Source organism: Amblyomma mixtum, chromosome 1 (assembly GCF_055824585.1).
Source record: "Amblyomma mixtum isolate Tamu chromosome 1, ASM5582458v1, whole genome shotgun sequence".
In the NCBI taxonomy this organism is placed as follows: Eukaryota; Metazoa; Arthropoda; class Arachnida; order Ixodida; family Ixodidae; genus Amblyomma; species Amblyomma mixtum.
The window spans coordinates 108529618-108546075 of NC_143012.1; positions in this window are offsets into that span (position 1 = coordinate 108529618).

A 16458-nucleotide genomic window follows, 5' to 3' on the forward strand; every position below is an offset into this window, starting at 1 on the left:
AAAGCCAGCACAGCACATGGTGCTCGGTCACGACTTCAAACGGGTGACCGTAGAGGTAAGAGCGGAACTTTGTAAGGGCCCAAACTATCGCCAGGCACTCTTTTCCAGTGATCGAGTAATTATATTCAGCCTTCGTAATCGGGTGGCTGGCATCTGCAACGACGTATTCGACGAAGCTAGATTTGCGTTGGGCGAGTACAGCCTCGAGGCATATCCCACTGGCGTCAGTATGGACCTCGGTGGGTGCGGTTGGGTCAAAATGGCGCAATATCGTCGTTGCGGTGAGGATACGGCGCAAGGAATCGAAGACGTCGTCAGACACTCTGAACCACTGCGAAAGATCTGAACTGCCGGACCGAAGTAGCGTTAAAGGTGCAGCAATTGAGGCAAAGTTGCGTTTAAACCTACGGGAGTAGGAGCACCGGCCTATAGGAAGCTGCGCAGTTCTGTTAGACAACATGAGGATCCACAGCGCACAATATTCAAGGGACGCAACACGAGCGCTGGTGTTGCGTCCCTTGAATATTGTGTGCTATGAATCCTCATGTTCACTACCCACTAGCCCGACCACTGACCCTTCTTTGATAGAAGTAGATCGAAGAAGCGTAGCCACAGCACGAAGGTTGGCCGGGTCCGGAAGGACACCCTCCTTAGAGACAACGCGGCCTGAAATGGTAAGTTGGCGTGAGGCAAAATTGCACTTCTTTAAGTTGAGCTGGAGGCTGAGATCAGAGAGGCAGGTTGAAACCTGCTTCAGGACGGAGAGGTGTGTCAAACTCAGGCGAAAACACGACGGTGTCGTGGAGGTAACAGAGGCAAGTCTTTCACTTTATTCCACGCAGAACGATATCAATCATCCTCTCATAGGTGGCAGGACATTACAAAGGCAGAAAGGCTTCACAATAAATTCATGCAGGCCACCACGGGTTACAAAGGCGGTTTTGGGGTGATCGGCCTCTATCATGGGTACGTGCCAGAATCCATAACGTAAATCTAAAGAAAAAAATATCTGCCTCTCCCGTAACCGAGAGTAGAGTAAGCATGAAATGTTTACGGGCCTAATGTCATCTCGGTGGACACCCGAACCGCACCGTACAGGAAGGGAGGAACGCCAGCACCCGTTCAGCGCGATGCCTTGCCATTTGAACGCAAGGTTTTTTGAGGAAAGGAAATGGCGCAGTAATTATCTGCCATCTCGGTGGACACCCGAACCACACCGTAATGGAAGGGAGGAACGCCACCACCCATTCGGCGCGATGCCTTGCCCTTTGAACGCAGCGCTTCTCCCCCGGGCCCCTGTGCGCCTGCGCAGCTTTGCTTCGATGCGCGAAGCCCCTAAGAGATCACGTATGACAACGAAGTGTATCGTGGCATTTATGTGCTTTTTGCATGCGTTATTAGAAATCGGAAATTATAATTCCGTGCATTATCAAACGCACGGCGACTGATATCTTGATAAACATTGAGAAGGCACTGGCAGCAGTTATTGTTTGTGACTCCTTTGGAGACCATCCGGCGCTTGCATGCCGGTCGCGTAGGAGGGCTTAGAGAGTCTCGTTAAATCTCGTTAAGTCTCGTACGGTACCCGGATGTTCTCGTTTCAGAGCCCGGATAACTGGAATTCAGTGCCCGGATGAGTGGATTTCAGTGCCCGGATGATGGCTCTCGGTCTCGGCGTGACGTCACCACACTGCCGACAACGGGGGCTAAAAGCATTTCATGCTTAAAAATATTTGGGCACCTTGCAAGCACTCTAGCCCGTCATCGATGCGTGGCAGGGGATAGACTACCTTGCGCACAATCTTAAGGTGGCGGTAGTGTACACAGAAACGGATGGAGCCGTCTTTCTTTTTGATAAAAACAAGTGCTGAAGCCTAAAGACTGCTTGAGGTCTGGATTACGCCGTTCGTCAGCGGTCGACTTGATGTTCAATAACTTGGCGCCCGGTTGCGGACAGACGATAGGGGCGCTGTCGGTGGTGAAATGTGGGCATCCGTGTCGTTGCGATGTGTAAGAGTAGATGTTTGGCCCAATTAGCTGTGATGACAGTCGTAGGAGGCGCGGAACTGGTGGAGCAAGTGAAAATGCTGCGTGCGCTACGGTGGAGGATGATCTGTGTCGATGCAGCGGAGAAACAGTTCGGTAGAGGAAGGAGTAGTTGTAAGATGATGGTGGGCTTAGTGCAGTCAGATTGATGTGCGATGCATCGGCATGCAATCTTCTCACGGGTTAGAATAGACGCGATGGGTTGGACAATGCCGACACTTTCACCATGGCGCAAAGCAATAGGGCAGAAAACGGATTACAGACCCACAGTATGGAGAGGCCATCAGAAATAGTCCAAGAGAAGACACTTGCGGCGGAGAAAAGTATGTGCTGGCGTGAAGAGGAGATTGTGATCACTGAGAGAGTCACAAGAGAGGCCCACAAGGAGGGAAGAGCATCGAGGGCTGTCGACGTCTTATGCGACAAGGTCTTTAACACATGGAGTTGAAAGAGCAGCGTCCGGCAGGGATTGGCGCAGAACAGAGAACCCGACTTCAGTGCCAGCGCAATCGATTACAGTGGGATCACGAGACAGGAAATCGCAGCCTAAAATAACAGCGTGAGAACAAAACGGCACGACGACGAACTCGATCGTATAGAGGACGTCTTGAATCACGACTAAAATTGCAGCTCCAGTGCCGACAAGGGCCATAACAGATTTTCCCTACACTGAACGTGAATAAGGTTCTCAGGTGATAGCTGAGGTCTTTGCTAGTTCGACGAGGACGCAGTTCTTGTCTCAGGAACTGCGGCATCTAGTTCTCCTCTCGAGAATCATTAGAGCCGCGACGCATCAGAAAAATGGAGCGGCGTCGCGGCGAAAGGGAACGGCAGTCGGTCAGCGTCGATCGGACGGGGGGGAAAGGACGAGTCGACGGACGGGGCTCAGCGGACGCGGTGTTCTGACGCGCTGGAGGCCAGTACCCGACAGGCGGTGCCGAAACTGGGAGACGGCGACGACAATGGCGGGATACCTGCCCAGCCAATCCGCAAGTGTAGCAAATAGGCCGGCTATCCGTTGTGCGTCGGGGATCTCGGGCTTTTGTAGCGGGTCTGGGATAAGGTGCCGGTGCTTGTACGGGCACTGACATTGTAGGGTAAGAAGGCGGCAGAATTTGTGCGACGACTTCGGCGTAAGTCAGTGAAACGGCGACAGATCTTGGGACGACGACGGCAAAATTCAGCGTAATGGCAACAGGTCATGGAGCGACGTCAGCTTATGTCAGCGGAGCAGCGAGAGGTGATGGGGCGGACGGAAGCCCCTCAGCAACCTGCTCTCAAATAGCATGTTGGAAAGCCAAGACCAAATACACTTGAGGGCTAAGTGTTATATCGTGGTTTCAGTTTCGAGAATAAAGATTTCTCGCCTCAGGGGGCGACTTATTTCATTACATCCATGAAATCGGCAACTTACTTGAGCAGGTTCGTTCTGTCGTTTGCGATGAATTGACGTTGGCGACGACGTCTGCGAACTGACGTTTGCGATGAAGGAGAAAGTTGAGCCTTTTTCACAAGGCCCGGACAGAGAATACCTTTCCACTGACGAAATCCACATTCTTCAAAATTGTTTGCCACTGCGTGGGGTCCTTGAATGGATTTTGTGCGTTGACTTCTCTAAGTAACGCTAAATCGTCTGCGAATATAAAACGCAGGCGAGGAGCGGAATTTTTCTGCGCTGTCAACATGGTGGCTACCATTTCGCAAAGCACGAGAACGATATCAGCACCAGCACGTACTACGAGCACTGCGACGATGTCAGCACCCACACGACAACTGCGACGGGCCAGCCTCGACCGGTCGTGGTACAGCTGACCGCCGAAACGGCTACTTTTGGCAAGGCTATGACTACCTTGGCGTTAAAACTCAAATCAAGCCAATCCATAGTCGGTGGTGTTTTGTTAGGGTTAGGAACGGTGGAATCGTTACACAGAATCCAGAATAGGGCAAGTTTATCACTCATTCTTTCTGCTGTCGGCGGCAGGAGGCAAAGTGAATATCACATGTTTCATTTAAGGGCAATGAATATGCCTAAAAATCCAATAACGTGACAATTTCTCTCCGAAGAAGGCGACGTGGGCGCCGCCATGTTGACAACGCTGTTTTTCCTCGCGTACGCAAGAGCACGCACGCTAAATTCGAAAAATAGCGTACGTAACGCGAACATACGTAAAACATCCATTTGAAATACTGTTTGGCGCATGCGCAGTACGAATGACGTGATTTTATAGCAGAGTGAGGGTGTGGTAGATGGTCCTTGGCGATCACAAAATGAACAAGGGAGGGGAAACCTCAGGTTGCTTGAGCCAACGTTTCGACAAGGGGACTTGTCTTCGTCAGGTTTTATAGCGTTCGCTATAACTGCGTATGTCTAAGCACGCTATACTAAAACTCTCTACTGTATAACAACAGAAGGTTTAATGGAAAACTCTGAAATTGAATACGATGAAAGCATGCGAAAAAGGAAACAAAACACAGAAAACCGTCAAGGATTAAACTGCAGCGGAAAGACACTTATCCAGGAACGCTGTCGCGTTTCCCTGTAAAGCAACGTTTGGTTTTCCCATTCCCTTGTCCGAGTTCGTAGTTGTGCAATATGCTTCGAAAATTACCCTGCCTCTCTATGACTAATCTTGTATGCTATCCACTTATTATGGAAGTCCGGCAGGCAGGGATGATCTTCATGTTCTCTGCATTCGCGGCGTGCAGCACAAGGTTAGAAGAAGTGCATTTTTGCTTGTCAAGGGAATTTTCTACTCTTCCAATCTGACGTTTATGCGCCTAGCGGTTTGACAATAATATGTCTTTCCGCACGACAAAGGAACCCTGTACACCACTCCTTTTTTTGCAGTTAATGAACTTGTCTGCATGCGACCAAGCGCACCTTTGAACGTGCTTTCTGGAAGAGCGATCACAAAATGAACAAGGGAGGGGAAAACCTCAGTTTGCTAGAGCCAACGTTTCGACAAGGGGACTTGTCTTCGTCTGGGCAAAGCGTTCATCATCGGCAGGGATTATATAGGGCCTTCGCTCCGAGGAGGAAGGCCCCGGGGGTGGGGAAGGAAAGTGGTGTGGGAGGGGATGCGTGTCAGGAAGGGGAGGGAGGTGAATCATCATTCGCTAGGCTGCAATAGTGCAACAACCTATATCCGGGGGGTATGCAATGAACAAAAGGCTTTGAAGGGGCTGCGACGGGGGGGGGGGGGGGGGGGGGGGGGAAGCGCTGGGTGAACCTGCAAAACTCAGATAAAAGGATTAGTCAGCGTGGTACAGGGAAATGAGAACAAGGAAAAAAAAAAGGGGGGGGGGGGGGCTGGCACTGGAATGAGAAAGGAAGGGGGGCATTTCCAAGGAAGGACAAGGCAGGGGGGGGGGAAATGGCTCGTGTTCTGAGAAAGCCAAAAAGTGGGGGCGGAGGGGGTAACAGGAGTGTCATGGTTTCCGAGAACTGGTAGCAGGGGATTAGGAGAAAAAAAAAAAGGTGAACAAAGGAAGAGGGTGACAAGGCCGGAAATGGGGTGGAAGATATGACTTGGGAAGGGTGCAAGGAGCGACCATATACTTATGTGAGGTTCTAGGAAATAGTCTGACCACGTGCTAGACATTTATTAATTTAAAATTATGCTGACCCTGGAATGTACCTGAGAGATTCCAGGTTTCCTCTGGACATGTTGATCCCTGTTGGTTGCAGTGTTTTAAATTTGTGGATTAGGAATGTTTCTCTGTATTTTCTGTCCCTAGTCGATTTGAAGCCTGACTGAAGAGTGAACAATTTGAGTTCGTCGAATTTGTGATGGCGTTGATTAAAATGGGTCGACACTGCCTTCTGTTCATTCCGTGTTGTGTCAGCCCGGTGCCCGTTTAATCTGGCACTCATTGTTTGTCCGGTTTCTCCGATATATTGTTTCTGGCAGTAGGAGCACTGGAGCATGTAGATAATATTGGACGATGTGCAGTCAAAACTGGTCTTTATATCGAAACTGAAATCGCTTGCCGTGCTTTTAACCGTAGTGTCCCTTTGTAAATGTTTGCATGTCTTGCATCTGGGTCGAGAGCATGAAGTTACTGTCGGTGGTGGTTTCTTACCGAGCCTAGCATGCACCAGGATGTCCCTCAGGTTTGTGTTGCGTCTGTATGTTACCCTTGGTGCGTCGGGAAATATTTTCTTGAGACGGTCGTTACCAGTTAAAATGGGGTGGTATTTCCGCAGGATATTGTTTATGTTTGGAAGCGCGTTTGAGTATTTCGTTATAAGTGCAGGAGGTCGTTGACTGTTAGCTTTTGTTCGTTTTTTAAGAACTACATCTCGTTTCAAAGTGGTTGCTCGTTGGAACGCATTATTAAGGGTTGTCTGTGGATGGTTTCTGGTGATTAGTGTGTTTTTTAGCGAGTGGAGGTGTTTCAGGTAGTCATCGTCGTCGCTACATATTCTTCTTAGTCTCGTTGCCTGTCCTACGAATATACCTTGTTTGCAGTGTCTTGGATGATGGCTAGTGAAATCTAAGTATTGTTGTCGGTCAGTAGGCTTCCTGTAAAGTGTGGTTTTGAGCTTGCTATTTTCTAAATGGACAGTGGTGTCAAGGAAATTGACTTGCGTTTTCGAGGAGTTGAAGGTGAATTTAATGCTGGAGTGGAATGAATTGAAATGTGTGACGAATGCCTTCAGGGTCTCAGCCCCATGCTCCCATATCATGAAAATATCGTCTATGTACCGCAGGTATATGAGTGGTTTTTTTAGAAATGAATTTAGAAGTTTAGATTCTAGTAGCCCCATAAAAATGTTCGCGTAGGTGGGTGCGAAGGGAGTGCCCATGCTTGTTCCAAATACTTGAAGGTAGTAAGAAGAATTGAATTCAAAGTAGTTGAGTGTTAGTACCAATTCAAGTAGCGTGAGGTACACTTCAGTTTCGTGCGGGTGAGGACTTTGAGTTAGAATTTTTAAGAGTGCGTCGATACCTTCATTAATGGGAATATTTGTGTACAAAGCGGCGACGTCAAGTGTGACAAGTATGCTATCTGCTGGGATAATGGAAGCGTCATTCAGAGACTCTATTATGCGGAGAAAGTGCGGTGTATCCTCGACAAAGGAAGGGAGGTGGGTGGGAATATCTGCAAGATAGTTGTTCAGGAAAATTGATAAGTTCTCTGTGGGCGTGTTATTGTTTGAAACGATAGGTCTGCCGGGGATATCTGCGGTAAACAAGTCTTCTGCGGAAACCTTATGGATTTTGGGAAGTAGGTAAAAGCGTCCTGCCTGTTTGTTTAGCGGATTTAAGAAGTGGTAATCGGACTGCGTGATTAGTTCTCTTGATAGTAAGTTTGCCAGTTTGTTCAGAATCAATTTGCAGAACTCTGAAGTGGGATCTGAATCTAATTTCCTATAATGACAAGGGTTGTTAAGTTGCCTAAAAGCTTCTTTTTTGTATTTTTCGGCTGGCAGGATAACTATGCTACCTCCTTTGTCTGCAGGTTTAATGACTATATCGGTTCTAGAAGCTAAGTGGTTCAGAGTAGCCTGTTCCGTTGGGGTAACGTTTCTGCGTTTTCGAGCTTGCTTTGTTTGGTCTATAATTTCTTTCGAGACAGATTTAATGCACAAGTCTAATTCGGGACTCTGCTGCGCTTCCGGCGTCCACGTGCTTTCGGCTTTGAGAGGGATGGGATTAAGGCTGGTTACTGCAGTAGGGTGAGCACGTGTTGACCACGTGTTACAGGAAAGAGCTAGGTTAGTAATTGGGGTGTTTGCTTTTTCGGCAAAGAATTCCTTAATTCGCAATCTTCGCGCAAATTCTGTGAGGTCTCTGTGAAGTTCATACTCGTTAAAATTATTGTTAGTTGGACAAAATGTAAGGCCATGCTTCAGAATCCGTTTGTCGCTATCACTTAGGGATTTGGAAATATCGACAATGTTGCTGTCAGTGTCCTGCGGCGGAAAATGCGCCAGCTTCGTATTCACTGCTGCACACACTTTCCCAACTTTATGACAGGCGGAGAACAATATATGTACATTGTGTCGCGCTGCGATCTTTCGGCAAGATGTTGCCCTTCGGCACTGCCTGCTGAAAGATGGAAGTGAGCGAGCTGTCGTCGTCGTCAAGATTCAGCGCCCGATTTCTGGACGGCGTGTCTTTAAAAACTTGGCCGGCGCACCGCACCGATCGTCGCTTGCGAACTGCCGCCCCACTACAAGCAGGGACACACGTAGCGGTGAGCATCGCTGCGCCGCTCTACCCAAGCTCCGCTCACAACCGGTGTCGCAGTTCGCAGCCGTGGAGCAGTGCCTGAGCGCTGCTTGGGATGGTCTACAAATATCACAAGGCAAGATCGCCTTGTTATCAGAAATACTTCTGGAGCAGCGACAAAGTATGCCTGCTTATGTTGCGAGCTTTCGGCAACGGCACCGCTCGCGGGCGCTCCGGGCGACGAGCTCTGCTGCTGCCTGGCTGCCGTGGTGGTCGCTAGGCCTATTGCCTCTTTGGCATCGAAGCTGTGCGGCCGGCGCTTCGGAAGTCGCCTGAGCTATAATAAAAGGCTTACTCTACACATCACTTTGCAGTCAACAGCATCATCTCACAATAAAATAATAGTATGGTCACTTTCCGCGACTCCTTCAGCAGCGAAGCGAGCGGGCGCCAGGCGAGCCGGACCCCACGTCGGGCCAGCGGCAGCTGCGAGACGGTCGTGGCAGGAAATTTGCTCGTATCACAGTCGTTACCTTTACCAGCAGCTCAGTATTGGTCAGCGATCCTCAAAAATGACACATTTTTCACATTTCTTACCCCAGGGTTTATTATTTACGTCAAGAACACTTTAGCTCGTTTTTATGACGCCGGCAGACGGGATCCAGGCTGGCCGGCCGGCCGGCATGCTCGGCGTACATCACATTCGCACAAGAAAATGCAAAACAGCCATGAAACCAGAGATGATGCTTCCTAGATTCGAGCAACGAAAATATGTCTGTGCAAAAGTGGATCTTTCGGCAACGACACCGCCTGCGGCAACGCCGCGCGACGAACTGCGCGCTGGTCCCAGGCTGCCCTAGTCGTCCTAGGCCTATCTGGTTTCGCATCGAAACCGCAGCTGACGGCGCTTCGGAAGTCGCCTGCGCTATAATAAAAGGCCTACTATTCACATCGCTTTACTGCGAACTCGTCCCATAATAAAAGATATGTTCGATTTCCACGATGCCTTCAGCAACGGAGCTAGCAAACGGTAGGCGAACCGGACCAAGTAGCAGCAGCACCAAAGCGGCTGTGGGATGAAATTGGCTTGTATCGCAGTCATCACTATTACCAGCAACTCGGTATTGGTCAAGGATCGTCAGAAATTATGCATTTTTGACATGCATCTATCCAAAGGCTTGCTATGGTCGAGAACAAACAATACTAGCGCGTTTTTCAGTCGCCGGCGGCCGGCATCAAGGCTGGCAGGCCGGTCCGGCGTGGCTCGGCCCCGAGCGCCCTGAGCAGCGCTCTGTACTGCATCATGACGCTGCCGCTCTCCGCGCTCGTATTGGTTCCCGCTTCACGTCGTTGCGTTTTCTGCGCGCGGCTCGTCGTTGACATCCACCAGGTTGGACGCAGGCGACGAGCTGCGATCGGTCGTTAAGACGTCGTTCACAACGGCGCGCCGCAGCGAATCGCACACACTTTTCGCACATGCGTCCCCGCCTTAAGGCTGAAATCCCATTTCGGCACTCACCCGCAAAAGTCGTTCCTTCAGCTCGGGGTCCATAGTACGAGAGAAGCCGCAGCGACGGTTGCGAGACACAGGTGAACACAGCAGACAGCGGGAAAGCGAGCGAGCGAAAGAGCGCGTCAACCGGAAGTAAACAAACCGATCTCGTCGATGACGTATTTGTGGGCGGAGCATGGCCCCGGCCTGTAATCTTTATTTTTTTATGGTTCGCTCCGGTGTACGAGTTGAGAGGGAAAAGGCTGGTGGTCATTTTTAATAGCCATTATTTCTGGTTCCCCACAAGGTAGATCAAAAATTTTTGCGGTAGGATGATGGATCGGTCAATGGATATCAGTACTTCGACTTCTCTTTGCCTACATGGATACCGTTTCAGGGACCCTTTAACTTAAGCTGAACCCTCTTTGTTAGCCTTCACGTTTCTGCCCCTTAGGTGAGTACCGGTAATATACACCTGTTGTATACTTTTCTCTTGAGGGATATCTGTAAAATGGGATGCGCTCGACTTTCTTTCATATCTCTTCCTGGTGCCCCCGAGGAGAAAGTGTAGCCTTTTTCTTCAGCTTTCCCAAGAGACTTTCCGCCAACCGATCAAGGCAGGGAAATTTTCGACGCATATTGCATCGCTAAGTACTCGCACACGAGTGCAGAAAAAACATTCGTTGCATTAGAGGGAAACGAGATAGCGTTGCTTGATAAGTGTCTTTCCTCTGCAGTGTAATATTTGATGTTTTTCTGTGTTTTGTTTCGTTTTCGCGTGTTTTAACCTTATTGATTTCCTGAGTTTCCCATTAATCCTTCAGTTGTATACAACGCCCGTGTCATCTTCTCTTTTGTTGGTCACTTGACTGTTTAGCGCTGGTCTTCAAGACGGACTTATTCCAACTGGCCCAGTACAGCATGCTGTTAAATTGTGTTTAATTTCCCAAGGCGACTCAGGCTCTGAAGAACGGCGTAGTATAGGGCTCAGGATAATTTCGACCACAAGGGGTTACTTAACGTACACTGCCATTGCAGTGTACACGGGCGTCTTGAATTTCATCATCATCATCCCCATCATCAGCCTGACTACTCCCACTGCAGGGCAAAGGCCTCTCCCACGTCTCTCCAATTAACCCTGTCCTTTGTCAGTTGCCGCCACCGTATCCCCGCACACTGCCTAATCTCATCCGCCCACCAAACTTCCTGCCGCCCTCCCCACCACGCTTGCCTTCTCTTGAAATCCACTCCGTTACCCTCAAGCATTTCGCCTCCATCGAAATGCGGCCGCAGCGGGCGGGATTGGACCCGCGCCTTTTGGATCAGCAACCGAGCACCATTACCACTAAGCCATCGCGGCGGCTGCCAGCGCTACTCAAGCAGAGAATGGCCTCTGTGTCCGCCCTCATCTTGGAAGAGTTGGGACAGTAGGCTGTCTTATGTCATCCGAAGCTACAGAGGATTAGGGGATTGATGAGATTGTTTTTGCGAAGGGCGTTAGGGCACGATTGAGCGGCTTTCTTTCAAATTGTGAACGGCTTTGCTGGAGATAGTATATTTTTTATGTTAACATTAGTGTTTGTTTGTTTTGGAGCTAGAAGTCCTTCTTGTATGGCATAGATTATTGCGTGGGTTTGCAAAGTAGATATGTGGGGCGCGATGAAAAATGCCCGATCCGTGAGGGCTATATTGTCTACACGTACGACACCATAATAGAGCGTGTGGTGTCCGCGTATATCTTTATACATGTTCTGTCTCTGTGGTTATACTTTGCTTGTTCATCACGCCGACACTCACAAAGCTGTTGGGTCGTATGTTTTGCTACTTTTACAAACATGATCTCGTATGGTAGCTCAGGCCCTTGCCTAACTTGATGGAGTTGATACCTGCCCGTTTCAAGACGTCACATCCGTGCTCCCTATGCGCTGAGGTGCCCGCAGACAGCCGCACCGCCCGAGGGTTCAGAACTACTAACGCCATGGGCAGCCCATTGTCGAGTTTGCTAGCCGTGCATCCTTGTTTCAGTGTTGCTGCTTTTCCTCGTCTCTCGCACTTTTCTTTTTTCGCAGCAGGCACACACTCTACGTTTCCTTTAGCCCCAGTTTTGTCCTCCCGAGTTTCCTGCCTCCTATTTACGGCTAATGGATCTAAAATGCTTTTTCTAGCTGTTCGTGTCATGAGTTTTCTTTTTCAATTTTCGTCATATAGCGGTCAGGTTGTGACGGCAGCCTGGCAGCCATAGGACGGCTGAAGGATTTCAAACGAAACTGCTTACTGTGCACTCCTGTGCCATGAACACAACTGATAGCGGCGACTCCAAAAACTGAACCGAGTGCTCACCGAAAAGAGGGATCGAAAGCTTTGGCGGAACACAATGTATCAAAATTGTAGCAAGGGAACAGCAGTTCGCAATTGGTAGCCAGGTGCTGGAAGTCGTAAGCAAATATGTCTACTTAGGGCAGGTAGTGACAGCTGACCCAGATCATGAGAGGGAAATAACTAGAAGAATAAGAATGGGGTGGAGTGCATATGGCAGGTTATCTCAGATCATGAATGGCAGTTCGCCAATATCCCTCAAGAGAAAAGTATACAACAGCTGTATCTTACCGGTACTCATGTATGGTGCAGAAACGTGGAGGCTAACAAAGAGGGTTCAGCTTAAGTTAAGAACAACGCAGCGAGCTATGGAAGGAAAAATGATAGGTGTAACGTTAAGAGATCGGAAGAGGGCGGAGTGGGTGGGAGAACAAACGCGGGTTAATGTCATCTTAGTTGAAATCAAGAGGAAGAAATGGGCTTGAGCAGGGCATGTAATGCGAAGGCAAGATAACCGCTGGTCCTTAAGGCTTACGGAGTGGATTTCAAGAGAAGGCAAGCGTAGCAGGTGGCGACAGAAAGTTAGGTGGTTTGGTTTGGTTTGTGGGGTTTAACGTCCCAAAGCGACTAAGGCTATGAGAAACGCCGTAGTGGAGGGCTCCGGAAATTTCGACCACCTGGGGTTCTTTAACGTGCACTGACATCGCACAGTACACGGGCCTCTAGAATTTCTCCTCCAAAGAAATTCTAGCCGCCGCGGCCGGGATCGAACCCGCGTCTTTCGGATCAGCAGCCGAGCACCATAACCGCTGAGCCACCGCGGAGGCGGTGAAAGTTAGGTGGGCGGATGAGATTAAGAAATTTGCGGCATACGGTGGCCGCAACGGTTAATGCAGAGACATGGGAGAGGCCTTTGCCCTGCAGTGGCCGTAGTCAGGCTGATGATGATGATGATGAATGTATCAACAGGACACACCACTGATTAGGACGAAGCATCCGTCATTGCTGTCAAGGCTAAAGGCTGGGCTAGTTGGTGGTTCATGATTGATTAAAAAGACTAGCGCAATAGACTGAGGCAAAAGGGTAGAAAAAGAAAATTTCGATTAGCGCTCATCCTCTCTGTTTCTACCCCTTTGTGCCAGTCTATTGCGCTTGCTTTTCTAATCAACCATCTGTCATTGCCCCAGAGAAAAGCTTAACATCGAGCCTTCTTTTAGAATAGTTACTGATGCATGACACGAAGCATGCTCTCAAGAGAACACGAGAAAATCTTCCAGAAATCTACAATCTATCTCTGAAGAATCAGTGCAAAGCGACAACGGGCGAGAATGAAGGAGGACGGCACGCAAAGAAGCCCTGAATTTTCAACTTTATTTCGGAAGAAACTGGCGCAACGCATTTATGCAGTTTCCTGTCAGGGACCGTGATGGACAAGCAGAGCGAGACCACTTAGATAAGGCAATGACTCTGGATATAAAATCATTCGCACAAGCAAGCTAGAACCTACACAAAGAAATTAAGGAATGCAAAGACGAACGGCCAACGCGGAACGTTCCATAAATCAACAGTGATAAAAACATCGTCTTGAAAGCTAAAAACGATAAAAGGTGCAAAAAATAAGGCCACGAAGTAACACGGCAAAAAATTAAAGAAACGACAAAAAAAGTGTGAAAAGCAGCAGACATGGCGGGAGGGCTGCACGGCTAATGAGTCGAATTTCGTGTCTGATAGACAAGTTCTTTTTCTGATAGTGAAACAGAAGGCTTGCTTATGCACTTGTCCTTCAACGATAGAATGTTGACTTCGTCAATGATTCCCCGGAGCCTCCTGTTTCTATTCCTCGCTGCTACTTTATGTTTTTGAAATTGGGGCAAACAGCCTTTTTTCATAGCTTTACAATCCCGACAATGGATACGAATGTGGCGGCACTTTTGAACAGTTCCGTTGTAGTCACGCTCTTTAAGTCTTTCGTTAACACAACATTCTGTCTGGCCAATATATTGGTTTCCCCACAACTAAGGAATGGATTGCCCAATTGAATCGGTAAACTACACGAATCTCTATAGGTGTCTAATATTATAGTTACAGGTTTTTTGTTGCATTTCATTGAGCCGTTTGCAAAGCTGGGGAAATCGCTCCGGAGAACTCAAGACCGCTTGAACGCCAATTCGTTTCCCAGTTTTCTTCACATTGTGCGAAATGCGATGCAAGAAGGCTACATTAGATTTAGTGGTCCTATCAGTCGTGGGCGTGGAATCATGGCGTTTTGACTTCTTGAGAAATGCTTCTGCGACAGAGGCCAAAAGCTTTGTGGGGCAACTAGCCTTTTCCAATCTGACTGTTCGCGCTAAAAAAGTGGTTTCAGTTTTGTGATCCCAATATTTCTTAGCGCGTTTATAAAAATTCCTTGGACTACATTTCCTTTTACCAACTCATAGTGGGCTGAGTCGAATTGGAGAATCGGTTTACTTCCCCTTAGGTCATACGACTGGCAAAGGTGATTCTTCTTGAAATGAAGACCCAATTCCAAGAATCTCAAAAGCCCATTATTTAACCGTTCATGCATGTGAAGTTAGCCCTTTCGGCCCAAGTTTTTTTATTTCGGTAGTAGATTTTTTTGCTCCCTGTTTTTACGATGCCTAAGGCCCCGTAACCGCGCATCAAACTGTTGAAGCCCGTGGAGCAAGTAGCAATTGATTTACAGGTACGCAAATCAGGGCTCAATGGGTGTAAAATGCGAAAGGGACCTTTTTGGTTACCGCAACCAACAACAAAGAAATGAACAAAAAATTTGTTACTTTGCATCGTGGAGACCTCTAGAGCAGTTTTTTTTACTGTGTAAGGGATCGATGGATCTTGAAGTTGCCACAAAAGACGCCGCTCGCTCCTGTCACCTTGAGTTTTCTTTCACCGCCTCATTCTTGTTGCTGACAGGTTTTTGTTCCAGATTGTGTGCGTCACATCAACAACACACTTGTTCAGAACTTGCGTAACCTTCCTGTGGACAAAACAAAGCCTTTCCCAAAATCTGTAACGCCTTCCTCTATTAAGCATCATGAAGCGCTTCCGCAACGCCCAGCGTGCAGCTCGGCACATCTAAGTTCTAAGCTTGCGCGAGGCGCATTGCATCCGGCTTCCGCCTGTTTTCAAAGCAGCTGTTCATTATAGAAGACTTCATAAACTTGAAGCTAATCTGTCATGTCTGTATCTGACCAAAGGCTTTTATCTACAGGTGACAAGAAACTCCCTCTTTTCCGTGGGCTTATTTGTTGCGGATATCTCTCGGCCGGGGAGAAAGAAGAAGCTGTTTATCAGCCCGTCCAATAAGCTTTCTCAAGAAAACATAACCAAACACGCTGCAATGGCTGCACGAGCGGCTGCGCGCGTGTTGCAGTGTTAATGTCCCGTGCGCTTTTTGCAGCTCGCAGTTGATGCTTACAGGAGGAGGAGAGCGGTACAAAAAATGAATAAAAGAGCAAGGTCAGGCGTGCATGTATTCTCGCTTTTTCTTTGGTCCGGTTGCTGTTCGCCGGCATTCGCATTGTGATTTTCAGCCTCCGAACATACACATTGTATGATAGCAAAAATTTCCATTTTCCAGCTCATGAGAAAGCTCAATTTAAGATTTCGTACATTTGCTGCGATTAACATTCCTGTCAGCAGTCCAACAAGCTCATCAGTATAAGAACATTCGCATAATACTAGCAGATTCTCTTCTACAAAGATCACCTATCATCATTCAATGGTCACCGCTGGCAACCGTGCAGCTCTGATGGTGTCCAAATCGCGCATGTCAAAATTGTGCTCAAGCGCAGCTTTACGCATTGAATAATAGTTACGACGGGGATGTGAGTTTGGATAAGCGTTTCGCACAACATTTAATAATCTGAACGCAAAAGAACGAATGGTTACTGAGAGGTAAGCTTACAAATTAGCGATGTCTCGGTTTCTTTGCCCGCATGCCGACCATGCTCCTGCTTCTTCCTTAGACCGCACAGCTCAATGGAAATGCGTGAACAGCGATGCCGATAGCAACAGGGATCTATAAGGAACTATTTTATGAAGAATTAATAGTATTTTCTTCTGTTACAGAGGCGCGAGCGGAGTGTTTGTGTAGTAGTGCACCGCCAGGGCCGAAAAGGTAAATGCTGATAAACATTCTGCGAAAATCACCAATACCTTTGAAACTTAACTTCAAGGGAATCCTAACTGCAATCAAGAAGCATAAGAAAGTGACCTACAAATCTAAAAATATTTGTCACTTTTGTGCCCTCAATGCGACTGGTCACATCTTTGTCAGGTTTAACTAGATAAGGTGTGTTGCTGGGCGAGTTGGTTGGGATTCATCTTGAGAAAAAACAGCGCTTGCAGACAAAGGACCAGAACAAGAAGGACACACAACTGCGCTGACTAACAACTTTTATT